The following is an 18,608-nucleotide window of genomic DNA, read 5'->3' on the forward strand; positions in this document are numbered from 1 at the left end:
CTGTGCAAAAGAAATTCTTCTTAACCTTGCATTTAAATATTACCTGGGCAGAACCCTTCAGTTTTATGATCAGCGCCTAGAACATTTTAGTCTAGATAAGTTCGAATTTAGGAGAGAGATTTTAAACTTGTTATATCTTTATAAAATAATTCATTCAAATGTTGATTCTACATTTTGTTTGTAGAATGTACCCCTGAATGTCCCCAGTCAGCGATTGAGATCGTACACTACATTTTATTTCCAACCCTTAGTAATAAAATGGCTCACTTTAATGCATTATCACATTTTTTAAGATTATATAATTACGTAGAAAGTAATACTGATATTGATATTTCTAACGATACATTAAATAATTATAGGGGAACTGTAAAACAATGTATTAAATCAAATTGTCCCTTATGTTAGTTACATAAAATAATTTGTAATTAACTGTCAGTATAATTTAGCGTCAAAACTTTCATAATATTAATATAATTTAATTATGATAGTCAATTTTAAGAAAAAAAAATATTTTTACTCATTTGCGCATGTTGTGTTTACATATAAATGATGAACAATATCTAAACATAACAAATTGTGATTATTTCACCAATGTCTTATGCATCATTTATTGTTTGTGAACCATAATACATAAAATGATGATGATGGTGGCTTTCGGTAATGTTCCGATGGAGCATGGTCACGGTAAGTCTCCTCAAGAATTCTACGTCCTTCAGTTGAAGATTTTTTGACGAAAAAAGTAATGCAGTAAAATTCAGCGTCGTAGCTTGAGGTTGGCCTGTAAATACTATTTTTGGCACGCAATTCGACATGTTTAAAGCTATGAACAAATATATTGCTTACGCTTTGGCGGAATAACATTATATATACTGTAATTTTAAGCTTAATGGTGGAGCTCAACGATAAAGTTGGCTGTCCTATTGCCTGATGTAAAAAGGCCAAGATAACACCATATGTCGGGAAACATAGAGAGCTTATTCAAGTCCCTATCAAATTAATTAATCCCTAAACCTTAATTGGTTATTTTTTAATATTTAACCTGGAACCTCAAGCATGCGATTAACTGCGAGACGAACCTGTTTCCACTCGATTATCTTTTAAGGGTCAAGTCGAAAACGATCATCCAGGGTTCTGGTTCTATTTCTCACACAGAACTGTATCCTTCATCCGCCTGAACACGGGTAAAATAATAAGTCAAAATAAGCATTTATTTATTTTTTACACCCAATAATATTTACACGATACTAATATAGTTTTTGTTCTTAATTGAAGTTAGTGAGCTTTTGATAAAATTTGAGTCTCGCTTGCACGTTGTCAGTAGCAATTTGTAACTGCTTACTCGTGTATCATAAGTAGATAATATTCGTCATAAGATAGTGGAAGCTGTGTGTAATATCCAGTAAAGAAAGACGAGGGTGATACAGTAAAAGATATTCCGCAAGAAAAATAAATCACTCTAGGCAATATGTAGAATTTCAGGCAAAAAATTAGTTGATTTCACGGGGTAGTTACAGCTTGTACAGTGAAGTAGAAAACTAATTTATTTATATTTATTAATTATATATATACGGCCTAAGCCAATAACAACAGTTACATGAAGAAACATAAATGCAAGAAACTGAACAAAAAGAACATAAAACTATTTAGCAAAGACAAACAAGGGCAAAACAATAATTGTATACAATATATTCAAAAAAACGAAAGACTAAAAACTTTAAGCTAAACCATGCCAATCCAACTTTATCCCACACTGTTTAGTCGCGAAGAGATTTACGAAAAGCCGGAAGATCTATCCCAAAAAATTCCAAGTCGTGTGATGAATTGACTAATCTACACATTCTGGACATTGGGTACAAAGTATTTAATTATTTTGTTCTACACAATATACGTAAAGTTGATTTGATTGTATCCATAGTAAATTTGATTACAATTTATTTCCGTCGATAAAAATATTTTGTTCTCGTCTTTTTAGGTAGCAAGTACGGGAAAAATAAATATTTATGTAAGATTTCATATAATTAATATTTAAAGCATTTGTTATATACTTAAATGTTTTTAAATTTGTATAAACCACATTAATTTTGAGTTACACTTCGACTGGTTTCGAGGTTACTACCTCATCGTCAGGAATTGCGTTGCTATTTATATTATTAAATATTGTATGAAAGAGAAAAATGAAAGAGAGGGAGAGAAAGAAAATAAAATTAATCATAAAGGAAATATTTTTAAAAGAGGACTCGAAGTTGAATTTAATTGATTATTTATTATTTGAAATTTTTGATTTATGGCTTTACTGATTTCTAGTCGTTCTAAATTGTCTAAACGACAACCATTTTTATTGACATGCAAAATTTCTACACCCGTTTCTTGATTAAAATCATAGTTTTCGTATATAAGATGATTTGCGAATTTGTAAAATTATTATTACTAAGACATCTTATATGTTCTTTGATTGACTTTAAATTTACGTGAAGTTTTTCGATAATATTAATATATTTTAAAAAACAATACTATATTTGTTATATATTAAAGCTTTGTAGTCAAACATTTAAATAAACGAAAAATAAATGTGCACTTTGGAGTAAACTTCTAATAATACGTGTCCTATGAGCACGTTGGTTTTTTATTTTTGCTCAACTACTATGGTAAATATGCAAAGTGGGATTTGCATGTTCGTGTAATTAGAGTCCTGACAAAACCAGTAAACATAAAAAAGCCAGCAAGTCCTTATATACATTTATTAACTAACAAATAAAATGTTTGTAAACATCTGTATATTAGTAAACATATAGCAATATTTGCTTTTTATTCTATAGGTAATCTTATTTGTATTTACATATGGAGATTTAAAATTCGATTCTCATTCTCAATATAATTTTCATTTTGTAGAATTGTTAAGATTTATGACTAATGAAAACTAGCTAGAAAATATCGTGATTATCGTAAAATCATTATCGATTATAGTTAAATCGCAAACGCCCACTGTATTTTTTTTCTTATTTAAATCAATACGATTTCAACAATGGTTTGAGTATGTCCAAATTTTGGTAGAGTATCACGTAAAGTGGCCACTTAAACCAGCCACTGACAGGTCATCAGCCCTGTCAATACCGAGACTTCCATATTCCCTTCTCAAAAATGTTTTTTTGTTTCTGTGGCAATAAATGTAGATCTTAAAAAAAAATTGTTGTTTTCACAATCCTAATTGATAAGTTACCTACGCCTCTGTGCGCCATGCTGAAAAGTTGAAATTGTGTTCACACGCCCCCGAGTGACTGACGTCATCAATTACAAATTATTTTTTGGTGACAGATTCACGATTAGGGAACAACTTTCGAAGCAAATTAGATCTAACTTACACAATACGTTTCCATTTTACCAAATTGCGTCACTGTTAGTATATGTTTTTAACCAATTCATTTACATATGTATGTTCTTAATTTATTTTATATAAAACTCTATGAGGACACTAATAATTATTTTAAAAGTCAAATAAGTAAAATCGTAAAAAAATTGGCATAAAGATTTTTCCCAGCGAAACTAGCTTAATGTATTTTAAATTAACGTATTTATTACACATTTACAATAATGGCCATGTCCGTAATAGAATCCTAAAGTTTTAATAAATGTTTAATAATTTACCGAATATCGAAGAGCGTAACAACACCACATACTTATTTATTTATTTAACACTTTATATACAATTTAAAAATAAGTAGGAGCGGGCATATTGCCTTAAGACAATTTCTTCCTACCTACCCAAACCGTTCAGTTTGCAAAAATTACAAGTACATGGACATATTCTAAGTAATTATGCAGAATCTTGTGCTTACAATTGTTTTTTAATTAACTAAAAAATTATATTATACTATGAAGAGAGGATAGGAGAGGGGATGGAAAGGAATTAAAAATAGGAAAGGAACAACTCAAACATTCAGATAGTGACATTTTCATTTTGATTTTAATATAAACAAAGAAGGAGGCATTAACATTAGTGAGTAGATTATTTCACAATCGAGCAGCTACTACTGTGAGAGAGGAGGCAAGAAAATTAGAGTGGTGAAAGGGTATTAAAAGAGTTCTCTCATTACTAGAATGAAGTGATAGTCCATGTTGTGATAGAGGTTGGAAGAACTCTCTCAGATATACAGGCGAAGTGGGATTATTATTTAAAATATCGTCAAGAAGTGATAGAATGTGAATGTTTCTTATAGAAGGCATTGGCATGGTACTGAGCTACTATGTGTCTAGCCCAAAATGAAAACATATGCTTATGCTAATTTTTTAATAAAAAAATAAATATTTCAGAAAAGATCGATCAAAAAACGCCTCCATTTTGGCGATGAAGCCCTTTAGGGGGGCGGTAGAAGACCCGGAGAAAATTATGGGACTGATTAAAAAAAGACTTTCCTATTGGTCTCAGCCCCGGTATGGCAATTCTCATTTTTTTTTCATATATATATATTTGGACTCCTGTATTTAGTAGCCTTACGTGTCATGTACAAGGCTAAGGTACTCGGAAAAAATCGTTTTTGTTTGTCTTGGAAATGGGGTGTTCGATCACTGATTTTGGTTTATTACCTTTATGAGTCCAATCACCATTGTTGCAAAGTCCAAGAACAATGGCGCGTGATAACTACTTTTAACTACATTTATCGGCTCCCCTACCCCCTCTCCTAAATCGGAAAACGGCAAATGCTTTGTATTTATTTTATTAAGTTTGAGAATCTTTGGGCTTGACCCACCTTTCATATATGTAACGTAGAAACTTTCAACTCTCCAAATTATCATTATTTTTATTGAATAGATCTCTGACCTAAGCACATAACGAATCGAAGGACTCTGTTATGCTGAAGATGATTCAGAATACATTTCTGAGGTATATTTACTTAAGGTAGTACGGATAATATCCGTGGTTGTACCTGACGGACGACTTTATACTGAGAATGCTTGGCGACAGTAGTTTGGATAAAAGAAGCAATGTATATTTGCTTATGTATTTTTTCCGATTGATCGGTGGTATTGCGTTCAACTTAGGTGTAATGGGGAGTATTTTTCTTTATGTTCCCAATGACTACCTTAGACATAGGCAGCTTAAGCTGTTTTATGTTCCTGCTTACAGAACCAACCTGCTGATGGCAATGCCAGTAGGAAATAGTAATGTCTCAACTAAATCTTTTTGGATATCGACATTGTTCATGTTACCGAAAGAAAGTTCAGAGAAGGTAGCTTATTTTTATTTTACCAATTTAGCACATTTAAATTGTATCGCTTTTTTTGTTTTATGTATATCTTGAATATATTTTCTAATGTACATAAACGTATCAAATAAATAAATTGACAGTTGAAATCGAAATTAAATTGAAAAAATGGGTTTGAAATACTTCTGATTTTATAAAATCTAATTTAGTCTAGGGAGCATTTTAATGGTAGAAACAATCCTACAAATATTTTTTCCCTTCACCAACATCTTTTTCGTAATAAAAAATGTGATTAAAAAAGCGTATTTAATTTACTATCAGAAATATGTCGAATATTCTGGAACCTGCAACAGATGAAGGATATAAAATTGTAGAAAATTTGTGGGTATGATGTGGAGGACTCTCATCTTTCCGCAATAAATGTCCAATAATAAGTATTATCTTCGGGCCATTAAATCCGAAAAGGACCACGAGTAAATTTTATGACCGCGCGACAAAAGAGTTTATACAAAACAAAATATTTTATTGGTGACACATAAAAATGCGGGCTATATGTACCACGGGGTTTTCTTTTCTTCGTGTCCGTGAAATCACAAAAAATATTTTAAGTTTTAATGCTCCATGAATAATCTTGTCAAATGGGTTAAACGTATGGATGCATTCTTATTAAATCAGATAGATGGAAAACGAACATTTTTAAAATTTGCACTATCACAGTAAAAATGTTTCTATCATAGTGGTTAATTATTTTATATCTCAGTTTGTACCCAGGCTCTAAAAAATCACATTTTAATTATAGTGATATCACAGGGAATTGTATCCGGTACTCCCCCTCCCCCGCACATGATGCAACAATTTTGACATTACACGTCAACACTTAATTTTTTTTTTTAAATAACAAAAAAACTAGTATTATAGAGCCGTTAATTTATTAAAACAAAAAAATATTTTTTAAGGTTCATCGTTATTTATTTACTGTTGTTAAGAATGAAAGGAATATGGAAGTCTAGGCATTTACAGGGCTTATGACCTATCATTGGCTGGTTTAAGTAGCCACTTTACACACTGCGTAGCATACACCATTTTAATTATAATAATAAAAATACTTTATAGTTTTATTCCACTTTTATTTATAATTTTTTTACCAGTGACCGGGTTTCGTCGTGACCGACATCGTCAGACTGGTTGTCACGATGAAACCCGGTCACTGGTAAAAAATTTATAAAAAATTTATAAATAAAAGTGGAATAAAACTATAAAGTATTTTTATTATTACAATTAAAATGCAGTTCCACCAAGAAAAGTCTGTAGAAAAACTCAATACACCATTTTGCCTATTTTTAAACATTCATATTTCTTAAATTCTTCCATTTGTTAATTTTAGTGAAGTTAAAGAGCTAAAACCTTTATTGTTGTGAAGAGATTCATCTGACTGACTTATTTCACATACTAGGCAACGCCTGAAAACAATTTTCCAATTTGTAAACTTCTTTTTGGACCAGTTGGTTTTATTACGATATTTGAGTTTGTCCAAATGTTTGTAGACAAAATACTGGATTTCACCCCCTCGGGAGTCATAAAGATAACAAATTACAGCAGGGATGGAGAATACCTTAAAGAAGGGAATATGGAAGTCTGGGCATTTACAACTACTGACAATTCATAAGCCCTTTAAATGTCTTTATTAAGGTATTCTCCATCCGTGTTGTAATTTGTAAATCTTAATGACTTCCGAGGGGGAGAAATCCAGTCTTTTGTCTACAAACATTAGGATAAATTAAAATATATTTGATAAGAAAATTTATCTACCGCATTACAAGTATATTTTTTAGTTTGCGACACAATCTTTTTTGTATATAACACAAATTTTGAAGATTGCCAAGATTAAAAATGATGACAGGTCAGGGATCCGTCTCTCTTATTTGCTTAACAATAATTGATACGCTGCAATTAATTAACTTTATTTTTATTGTTATTTAAAATACAAAGCTGCACCATTATTTTACTATTCATGAAAAAAACCATAAGATAACAAATGAAAAGAAATGAAATCCAAGGTAAGTCGAGACTTTTAGATAAGTTCAATAGAAAAATAATTGACTCGTAAAATAGTTCAAAATACCAAGCAGTGTCTTATAGACTTTTAAATTGCAGCGTAAAAACACAAATATAAATAAAAGCCTTATAGGAACCTAATTGAATTAGAAACCTCATTCATACGCAGTAACGTCTTTGCCACGAGGCTGACAGATCTTAATTTAAATAGCTGTGCAATGCTTTCAGTTTTAAATAAGATTATTTAACCCTTTTTCATCTCTTAGTGTTTACCAACCGCCACTTGATTAAATAATTATATTTAATTTATTATTTTTTTAAAAGAACCGAGCATAAAACATATTATCCGCTTATCTATCGAAACAAAAAAATAACGATCACTGGCATAATAATATATCAACGTGTACCTATAGATGGAAATGCATACATCATTGTTCACAATCACTTAAGGATTGAAAAAAGCCGGAAGTATAAAAACCGCATTCAAACAATCTTGCTTCCTCTTCCTAATCAACATATGACATTCAAATAATAATGACTACCTTTCCCGTACAAACCTGCTACTGCTCACTAGCTGGTCCAATAAAAGAGAAAAAAATTGAAATTATTTTTTGTTAAATTGAAGGGTGGAACCTCTAAAAGAGCGAAAAATCTACACTTTGAAATTAGAATCATGGTTCCCAAAAAAATATATATAATTGCATGATTTCAACATTATACGCAGAGCAATCATTTCTTTAAAGGGTTTTGCAGGTATAAAAATAGTTAAGAAATCATGTATTTAAAAAATATATGATTTATTTGTATTTTTGGAATAAAATGCATTCAAATTGAGACAATTAAAAATAATTATTTTGGTAAATTATCATGGTAGGTTTTTATATTTCTTTATTGATTTTTTGGATAAATGGTTTAAAAATAATTAGAATAATCTTTGTTTGATTACGTCTGCATCTTTTCAAAATAAAAACAATTAAATATAACACACAATATACGAAACCAGTGGAAAAAAAACTACCAATGAGGAGAAAATGAATCGAAAATCTCATTGTCTAAGGCAAGGATTCAAAATTTACTCGAGAAAAAAAAAGCCTCAAAATATTTCAATCAATTTTTTATGTTTTTTATAGTACTTTATACAATATGTGATATTAATTTAATATTCATAAAAATCTTAAAATCATATAAATTAAATCAATAAAACGCGAAAAAAATCTAATAAAAAAGTTCACAGTAAAATGCACTTGGATTATATTTTTACTGACCTTCTAATTTACGTTGCTTTACCGTAATATTTTTTCTTTGTGATTTAATGAAGCAGAAATGAAATGTGTCTTTTACATTCATGCTAAATATTATAATGTATCTAATACTTATTGATTACTATTAGAAATTATCACCAGCAAACAAAACGGTCTTAACTATTTTCATTACTTACCTGTAAAATCACAATTGATTTCATACTTGTGCAAAGTACCGTATTTTGCGGATAATACCGGACAGTAAGACGCACCCTAATTTTTATTGTATTTTCAGAGCAAAATTACGTCTTATGGTCCAAAAAATACGTTAACTAACTTTAATCACAATTTACCAATATTTTTGGTTTGACTTCACATGTTTCCTTTATTTTATAGCTTCTTGTACGGGGTATCAAACGATATCATTAAAAATTAATGAATCTTTAATCATTAACAATCGAAAAGGCAAGCAGTAAACTTTTACCGTTCGTAGTGGGAAAAAGCACTCCGCACCTTGCTATTTCAAGAAAGGTTTAATGCATTTATTTGCTCATTGTATCTGAAAAGAAAGAAGAAAGACAGTGCACAGGTTATCAAAACAGATTAAATAAAAGTCTCTAACAATAGCTGGCTTAATACACGTCACACTCCATGCGAGATGAACAATACTCTTTCCAAATCGCAGCCGGTGCTAAAAAATGCACTATGCTATAATAAATCTGTTTTTATCGAGGGTTCTATCAACGCATTAGGGTAGCGTACACGAAATAGGTTTGTGGGTAAAAATGGCGATAAAAAACAGATTCTCCCACGCAACCCTTTCGGTCGTTGATTGGCGCATGTGCAAGATGCAACCGCTTCATACCTGACCTATATTATAATGGAAATGCATACAATCAACCGGATTTTTTACTTACAGTTTTTTCGCAACGGATGAGTTGTATAAACACGAATACTTTACTTAGAGGAGCTTTTGTGCGGAGGCTTTATTCAATCAATGAATGGTGACATCACTATTTCTTGGATTTTTGTGCGTATTTAGATGTCATCATCGACTTTAAATTGCATCGATGAGAGGATTTAGACTCTTTGGAATTTAAAAGTGTTTACATAAATACCCAAGATGCTTCAAACGTTAGTCATGTGCCCTAAGAAAAGATCTATAGAACACTTAATATACACACTGATTGCATTTTATTTTGTATTAGTATTTCCTAAATGTAAAAATCATTGACTAGAATAATTTAACACATCTTTTTCACAACATCTTGTAACTTTTGCCAAATGACTGTTTTAAATTTTTGCCATTTTTCAGGGCTTGACCATGAAATCGTATCTACCCAACGTGATGTACCTAATGGATGAATCCAATTTCACAAATAGGTTATCCCTAAATCCTAAATTCCCCTTTGCCCTTCATTAGTCAAACTTTTTCTAAAGAAGTGCAATAATTCAAGTTGAAAAAATTACATTAGAGATAGCGCAGTTATTCCGTTCCTCACATGAATATTTTTTAATATTTTTCAACAGAAATTATAGTCAGAAATATTTTATTTTTTCAAATAACTTTTTTTCAGAAGAATTTATCTCGCTCCTGGGTGATGAGTATTTTTTTTTATATCCACTTACTTATTTACACATTCGATATATTTTTGTTTTTTATGATCCTTAACAAAAGTTAAATCACGACGGTGACGTCGGCGTCAGCGTTGTTTCCACAATTCGGATACATCAATTATTATTGCAACATTTATTTAGATATCTGTAAAGCTCTATAGTGCCAATTCTTCCTCAGTTTCTGCACCCATCAAATATCACTATCTATTTAGCTACACTTTTGCCATCCTTTCTCTTATGCCCAAATCATAGGTGTTATTTTTATTCGATTATTACTTTGTAAAAAACATCCAATAATATTTTTTTGTTAGTCATAAATAAAATACAGAAGAACAAAAAAATATGCGTAGTCATTTCTGGAATCATTTTGGTAATTATCTTTTACATGTATATTTTAATGTTTTTTGTTTGGACTCTCATAAAAAAAATAAAAAAAATAATCTGAATTCATTTGCATAAAGAGTATCAGATGCAGTATTTTTTTTACAATTTAATAAAAATAAGGACTCTACCCACCAATCTTGTCCTTATAAAACCATTGAAATTCGCACTACTGTCTTTTGAATAATAGGGAACTATCACTTTTTTTACAATTTAAAAGTATTATGAAATACTGTTGAGTAAAAAAATAATTTACTACTTATTAGTAGCATAAAAATTAATTTTAGATTTATAATTTTGAATTCCCGCTAAAACGGTCATTGCATTGGCCACGCTCCTAATACGTCACTATTCATGTTTATATTGAACTTTGTTCATAACCGTAAAAATGTTATAGAATATTGTCACCAATCTTGATGTCACAATTATCAGTGCCAAACATGTCGCGTTTTTCTAGGAATTTTTTTTTAAATAACTAATTTATTTTTTAAAGTTATAAATGAAAACATTTCTCCGCGATATCCATGTTGGTTTTGAAAATACTATTTATTATTCTCAGTCCATTTCATATATTTATATCAGTATGTGATATTTACCTATTACATTTGATAAACACTAATGTACAAACAATATAAATAAATTTATAAAAACAACACAAAATCTGATTTCTTGTAAAGTATGGGATACTGAAATATTCTTCTCGAGTTGCAGGTGCCCTTAGTTCCCACACAACCCTTCTGTCTCCCCTCCCTCCTTACCCCTTATGACCTCCCTCGCTCCTTCCCCCAACTGCCATCCCTGTAGATAATATGCATCTTTCCAAATCGCAGCAGACATTTGATATCAAATGTGGTTCAAAATTGACCGATCACAAATTATTTTACAAACCATATTAGTAAATCTACATAGATATATTTTTTTTAATTTGCATTTTATTTGTTGTAAACTTTTTGAAATTATTTTTATGTTGCCATAATTCCATTCGTCCATGCGCTTTATAGCTGCAAGATGTTCAGTAAGATTTTCAGCTTTCATATTTTGTAAATAAAAATAATTATAAAATTATTTCTAAATCAATCATTAACTGTAAATGGGACTAGATTTTAGTGCTACTTAAACCAGCCAATGACAGAACATCAACAGATGAAAGAATTGAAGGAATATAGATGTTCAAATACGGGCAGAATGGTGAATGTTAAAAAGTGTTTAAAGTGGCCACTTAAACCAGCCAATGACTGTAGATGCCAAGACTTCTATATTACCTTTTCTGAAATGTTGTCCATCTCTGTCGTAATATGTTAATATTAACAGCTCTGCAGAGAGTTGAATCCAGTTTTTTTCTACAAAAATTTGGGTAAACTCAAACAAAATATTGTTTTTTATCTATATTTAATTCAATGTTGTTTTTATTGGATGTTAACATAAGTTGTGTCCATTTTTTCACAAATAAAGAGTACTAAAGAGTACATTGAATCGGGTTGTGGTCCCGTGGCTAGTGTCTCGGACTCACGGATCAAAGATCCGTGGTTCGAATCCCGCTCTACCCCAACTTGGTTCCCATTTTCTAATAGTGAGTTATTTACAACTCGTTGAAAATGGCCCTCAAAATTAAATATTTGCGTAAATTATAAGAACGCAAATATTTCTTTTTAAAAAAAAAAAAAAAAAAGGACGCAAAAAAAACAAATTCAAACATATTATTCCATAATTCATAGCATCTTCACCGTACACACTGAGCAAATATCGCGAGCAGCTTTGGCAGTTTTATTCCTTAAATAGAACGCGATCAGAAAGCGGTGTTGAAAATGCTCTCTTTCGTCTACTTGACATTCCATTTTTTGGCTTTTAGTAAAATAAAATAATAACACATGTAATGTAAAATCAAATACAGTATCTTGTAGAGCAGAAAATTTTCTTTCCAATGACGTACAACCTCAACCATTTTTTTTTTACTGGAAGTGTTAATTTTAAAATTTAATAAAAAACGGGCACAACTTATGTAACACATAATAAAATGCAGATTTACTACTTGAACCTCCTTATAAAATTCAGATTAAGAAAAAGTTATAAAAAAATCCATACTCATATATCTTCCGATGTACCTAGGAAAGGTACAATCGCGGAGAAAAAAATGAATTATCATTGTAGGGGTTCGTTCGCATCCCGGACCGACAAAAAATGTACGAAAAAACCCGTCTGAGGCGTATCTGCCAGGAAGCATTTTACATTGTGTGGGTTGAGCGAGGTAAAGGGTTGGCCAAGCACCTGTGCCGTGTGCTGCCTTAACTATATTAGTTAACCCTCTCCCTTCCTAGGTAAAAGGACTGCCGGTTATCGGTATATCGGTCAAATTATGAAGACAAAAAGTATTTGATTATTTATGTTTGTTTTTTTTGCATTACAGAAGGTCAGAAGGCCAATAACAGTTGTAAACTGCAGCATAGAACACCTATTTATTTATTTATTTATGACAAAATACAAGGTTTATAAACTTTACATATTACATTACATTACATATTTTATTTGTACGAAATATTCCCAATCAGCAAAAGTGCTGGTATGAGGGGATATTAAATATAATAACACAAAAGTTTAGATAAAAAGTCGATAAAACAACATCACATATCACTCGTCACACGGGCTGTAAGAACTGTTTTATTTGGGTGTTTTTTAGGTACGTATATATTTTGTATATTTTTAGGTCATTAGTGAATTGAAAAATTGTAAAATGTGTTTTTTTTAAAAAAATTGTAATAAATAAAATTTACTAATGTAATGAAGCATTTTTCGTACATAAATTCAATCGATAAATGAAATAACTCGAGGAAAGGGGTATTGAATACGTACACAACTCATATTAGGAAAAAATAATACGAATTACGAATAAATTTCATTTTAAGTAGGAAATACTAGGCTTGAGAAATCATATTAAATTTACACCTACGGCTCTCGCGTCCTGGACGACCCTCGATGACGATCTTTTGGCTTTATTTGACGGAAATAAGAGATGCGGGATTGACGACGGAAGAGATGAGAGTGTTGGCCAGCGATCGGGTCTCCTGGAGGCGGATGGTGATGTCCACATGCTCCGCTTAGAAACGAATGTGTAAAAGAAAATAAGAAATATTTCTTTTGTGTTCTAACCGGGAATTGAACCCGTTACCTTTCGTGTGTGAGTGAAGTGTCGTGGAGATTTTTTTAAATATGAGTTTGATTTAGAAACCAATATACGGATATTTTTTTTAACGATTTTCTTCTTCTTCCATCTGTAGATTTTAGATTTATTGTATTAGATTTAAGAACTTTAGAACATATCAAACAGCATTAATGTATCTTCGGGTGTACCACAGGGTGTTTACATTGCTCCATTGCTATTCAATCTGTTTCTCAATGACATAAAAAATGCTTTTCTTACTTCATCGATTTGGCTTTTTGCTGATGACACTAAAATTCTCAAACAGATTGACAGCCCTTCCGATTGTTCACTATTACAATCTGACTTATTGTCTTTTAGCGCCTGGTGCTCATCCAATAATTTACATCTCAACTTAAGTAAGTGCAAGGTTATGAGATTTTTTCGTCTGGATAATCCAATCATATACGACTACTCACTGAACCATGAAATATTATCATCTGTCTCTAGTATACGAGATTTGGGTATTATACTGGACACTAAACTTTCTTTTACAATTCATATTGAACATGTTATCAATAAATCCTTAAAACTTGGATTTATTAACAGAAGCACAGCTGACTTCAAAAATATCAATACCCTTAAAACTCTCTTCTGTTCCCTAGTTCGCCCGCACCTAGAATATTCCTCTGTTATCTGGTCTTCATATTATGATGTTCACATCAAGAATATTGAATTAGTTCAACGTCGATTTTTAAAAAAGATAGGCTGGAGGTTGGGCTTATCCAGAGACCTATATACGTATAATGAGTTAGAAACTACCTTGAATATATCTTGTCTTCAAGACCGTCGAAATAAATCCGACCTTATAGTCCTATTTAAAATTCTCAACTCACTCTTTGATGCGCCTGAACTACTGAGCTCAATAAAATTAAATATCCCAAATAGAAACCTCAGACAAAACTTACTCTTTCATACCGAAAACCATAGAACTAACTATGGTTTTTATTCCCCTATGCTTAGAATTTTTAGGTCTGCCAACAAACATACCAGTCTTGATTTCTTTAATAACAAGTTGTCTTCTTTCAAACGATCACTGAATCAAATTCAATTATAAACACCTCTCTCCCGCTTCCACTCCCGCCAAGTCTATTATATACCATTGTGTCTTTCTATTTTCCTTTATAATAGTTTTCTACGTATAAATATGTCCTTAAAAATGCCTACTAAGCGTATATACAAATAAATAAAAAAAATCGACTTTATTAAGCAGAAACAAAATTTTTAAAATAAATAATTTGATTAAAACTAGGTATTGTATTGTCGGCCTCTTGGTGTAATGGTCAGCGCGTTTGCCTACCATGCGAGAGGTCTCGGGTTCGATTCCCGACATGGTTGATATGAAATATTTATTTAAAAGGGTATTTTCACAACAGAATATTTCATAGCCCCTGAACTGGTACTGATCATCTTATCTTCATGTAACAAAAAAAAAATCAAGATACGCTGCGATTGGTGTACTAGTGTAGTGCCCTATGCACCATTAGCTGCGGAAAGGGAATGATGATGATGATCACTGTATACGTACGTAATATTTTTCATATTATTTTTAGCAAACTTAAAGTAAATAAACAATATTTAGAGAGTGTCTACAAACTAAAATCTAGTGGCCTAGGGAGTTACAAAGATTGCCATATATTATAACAGAGATAAGAACATTTTTAAGAAGTCTACAAATTTTGATTTACAAAAGTCAACAGGTGGAGGAAGTTAAGATTTTTGAACAAGGGCAGAATGTAGTACTTAAAAAGATCACTTACATCTACCAATTATAAACCATAAGGCCTCAAAATGCCTAAACTTTCATATTTCCTTTACAAAGGAGTTTTCCATTTCAATAAATAAATGTCAATCTCGATAACTCCTTATAGGCCTACAGGGTGAAATCCAGTCTTGTGTACAAATATTTACATTCGACTACTCAAAATATTTTAAATTAAGTATTACTCGTGATTTGATTTTTTTCAAGCAATGTTGACTGAACGCTTTTTTTTAAATTTATTACAACACAGGAAAAACATTTTTGATAAAATAACGAAGTCTAGGCATTAAAGAGTTTACTCGGAAGTGGCCATTTTACAAACATTATTTACAAATCTGCCTATGTTTGAACATCTACATTTCCTCAAATATACCATCTGAGTTATATATTTTATCCTAATATAAATGCTGTTCCTATCTGTTGCATGGAACTAATCTTAGTGACTCCCTAAGGAGTTAAATCCAGCCTTGTCTACAAACGTTTAAAAATACTCAAAATATTTTTTTTTCACACTGAAATTCACGCAAACACTTACATAAATAATTACTTACTTGGTGGCCTCCGTGGTGTAGTGGTCAAGAAGTTCAAATCGTGCACGGAAGGCGCCGGGTTAAACTTCCGGCCAGAACACAAAAATTAAATGTGTTTTTCTCAAACCTGGGTATTATGTGCTTTAATTCACCACGGTAGTTAGGCTTTCTGGCCTGTTGTGGTGCAACAAATAAAAAAATATAAAAAATATGAAAATCTATAAAAATGTAGATTTGCGTTTTTTTGTTGTAAATAAAGATACTGATTTCACATAATATTTTACATACGTTGAAACAAATTATTTAATATACTTAACGCATCTATCCATACTAATCCATTCTAATAAAATGCGATAGTGAGTTTGTTTGTGTTTCCTTCACGTCTCAACGGAGCGACCGATTGACATTGACATATTTTTTGCATAGGGATAACCAGAGAGGTGAGAATTAAAACAGGATACATATTTCCCCCGAATTAAAAAATAAATTACAATGAAAATACATAATATATCAACAATGAGCAACATTATTTGAAAATGATTTGGCGGTAAAGTGGGATGTAAAAAATAATCTATTTGAAATTAATTCTTTGAATTTCTATGATTGACTTGCTTTATCTATGGTTAGTTTGGTTTGTTTTTCGTTTTGGTTTTGTAGGAAGATTTTGGATTTGTGAACAGATTAACGATTTGACGTCCTCATAGACTGACGGATGGTGGCATTTTTTCATAGCAAAAGTTGGAGGACCAACAATCGATACAAGGTACTTTCCGTCCTCATAAAATATATCATATCATCGGGGAAATTGTTGTTGCTATTCGACAAGATGAAATTATCTAACCAATTTCTACCTAACACCACGTGAGCGAAGCCGCAAGTAAAAGCTAGTATTATAATAAATATATTATTTATTTATTTATTTATTATACATACGGCCTAAGCCAATTACAACAGTTACATGAAAAAACATAAATGCAAGAAAGTGAACAAAAAGAACTTAAAACTATTTAGCAAAGACAAACAAGGGCAAAACAATAATTGTATACAATATATTCAAAAAACTAAAGACTTAAAACTTTGAGCTAAACCATGCCAATCCAACTTCATCCCACACTGTTTATTCGCGAAGAGATCTACGAAAAGCCCGAAGATCTATCCCAAAGAATTTCAAGTCGTATGGTGAATTGACTAATCTAAACATTCTGGACATTATGATCAACTTTACGCCAAATTTCAGCACGCTCATTATGCATTTTTATGAAAGGTTTTGTCTAATATTTGTCGTCAATTCGCTAGTTTGATTAAGTCATTTTTTTTGCTGAACCGATAAATCTAAAACCGGTAATGCTTACCCTGTTTCCTACCATCCCCTGTCATTTTCCTCAACCCTTATTATTCTACTGATCCCTGGCGGATTTCAGGCAAGTGGAGTAATCAGCAATATACCTACCTTTCTGGGTCAAGATTGCCCTAAGGGATGATGTAAATAAATTATTGCGTGATGTCTGCTAATGGTTTTGTAATTGCATCCATGGTCTACCCCCGAGTGAAAGTGGTGGAAAAATCGAGAATATTATGGAAATTGGTTTACCATGGTCATTTTTTCAATTGCTTGCCTTGGGCTTACTACCTTCGAATCGTTTTTTTTTAGGAATCCGACGAAACCTATTGGTTATTAATTACGAAGAATATGATTTATTGAATATATTGTGAATCATAAAAAATATACTGCATTTAAAAAAAAAACGTTTTATCTACTTTCGAAGAATACAGGTCTCCGTGTAAAATAGAACCAAAACCCTGGATGAGCGTATTCGACTCAAAGACTACTCTCATGTAAAAATCCTGAAAAAGAAAATCCAGTGGGGATAAGTCGGGTTCTTAATGTAATGGTTGGCAAATTCGCCTACCATGCTAAAGGTCCCAGGTTCGATTCCTGTCAGGGTAAAAGTAAAATATTTGTTTTGAGGATGGTTGAGCTTAAAAAAATACTACCCCTGGATTGGTACCTAAAGCGTAAGACTCAGATGTTAACACCCATAGGTCTTCAATTCTTCTAACTGTCGATTTAAATGAAGTTATGCCTAGTCTGTATATGCCTAGACTTCCATATTCCCTTCTCTAAAATGTTCATCATCCCTGTTATAATTTGATAAATAAATGTCAGGTCATAAGCCCTACAAATGTCTAGACACCCATATTCTCTTCTCAAAGACGTTTTCCCTCTCTGTGGCAGTAAATTTACATTGTAGTTTAATTAAGTACCTTTTTTGTTTTTTTAATTGAGTTTAAAACTAACAATAAACCAACAATATGTTTATAGGTATACCACTGATTTTCTCAAATTGAACGGTTTGGGTAGGTACGAAGAAATTGCCTTAAAGCAATATCCTGCCCTTATTCATATGTATCTAAACTGTATATGTATTTAAAGTATTTAAATAAAATGAGTTATTCTGTTATTGAATTTTTAAATTATGATTTTTTACTAAAAACATTAAATTTGTTAAAACTTAACGATAGAAGAAAAATTATAGACATTTTAAATTTATTCATAATTGTAAATTCAATGTGGGATTGTCCTGAACTATTATCTCTCATCAACTTTAAGATGCCTGAAAGAATGAC

This window comes from Micrasema longulum, unplaced genomic scaffold (assembly GCF_059751315.1).
Source record: "Micrasema longulum isolate JH-2025_06_02 unplaced genomic scaffold, ASM5975131v1 h1tg000097l, whole genome shotgun sequence".
Lineage (NCBI taxonomy): Eukaryota > Metazoa > Arthropoda > Insecta > Trichoptera > Brachycentridae > Micrasema > Micrasema longulum.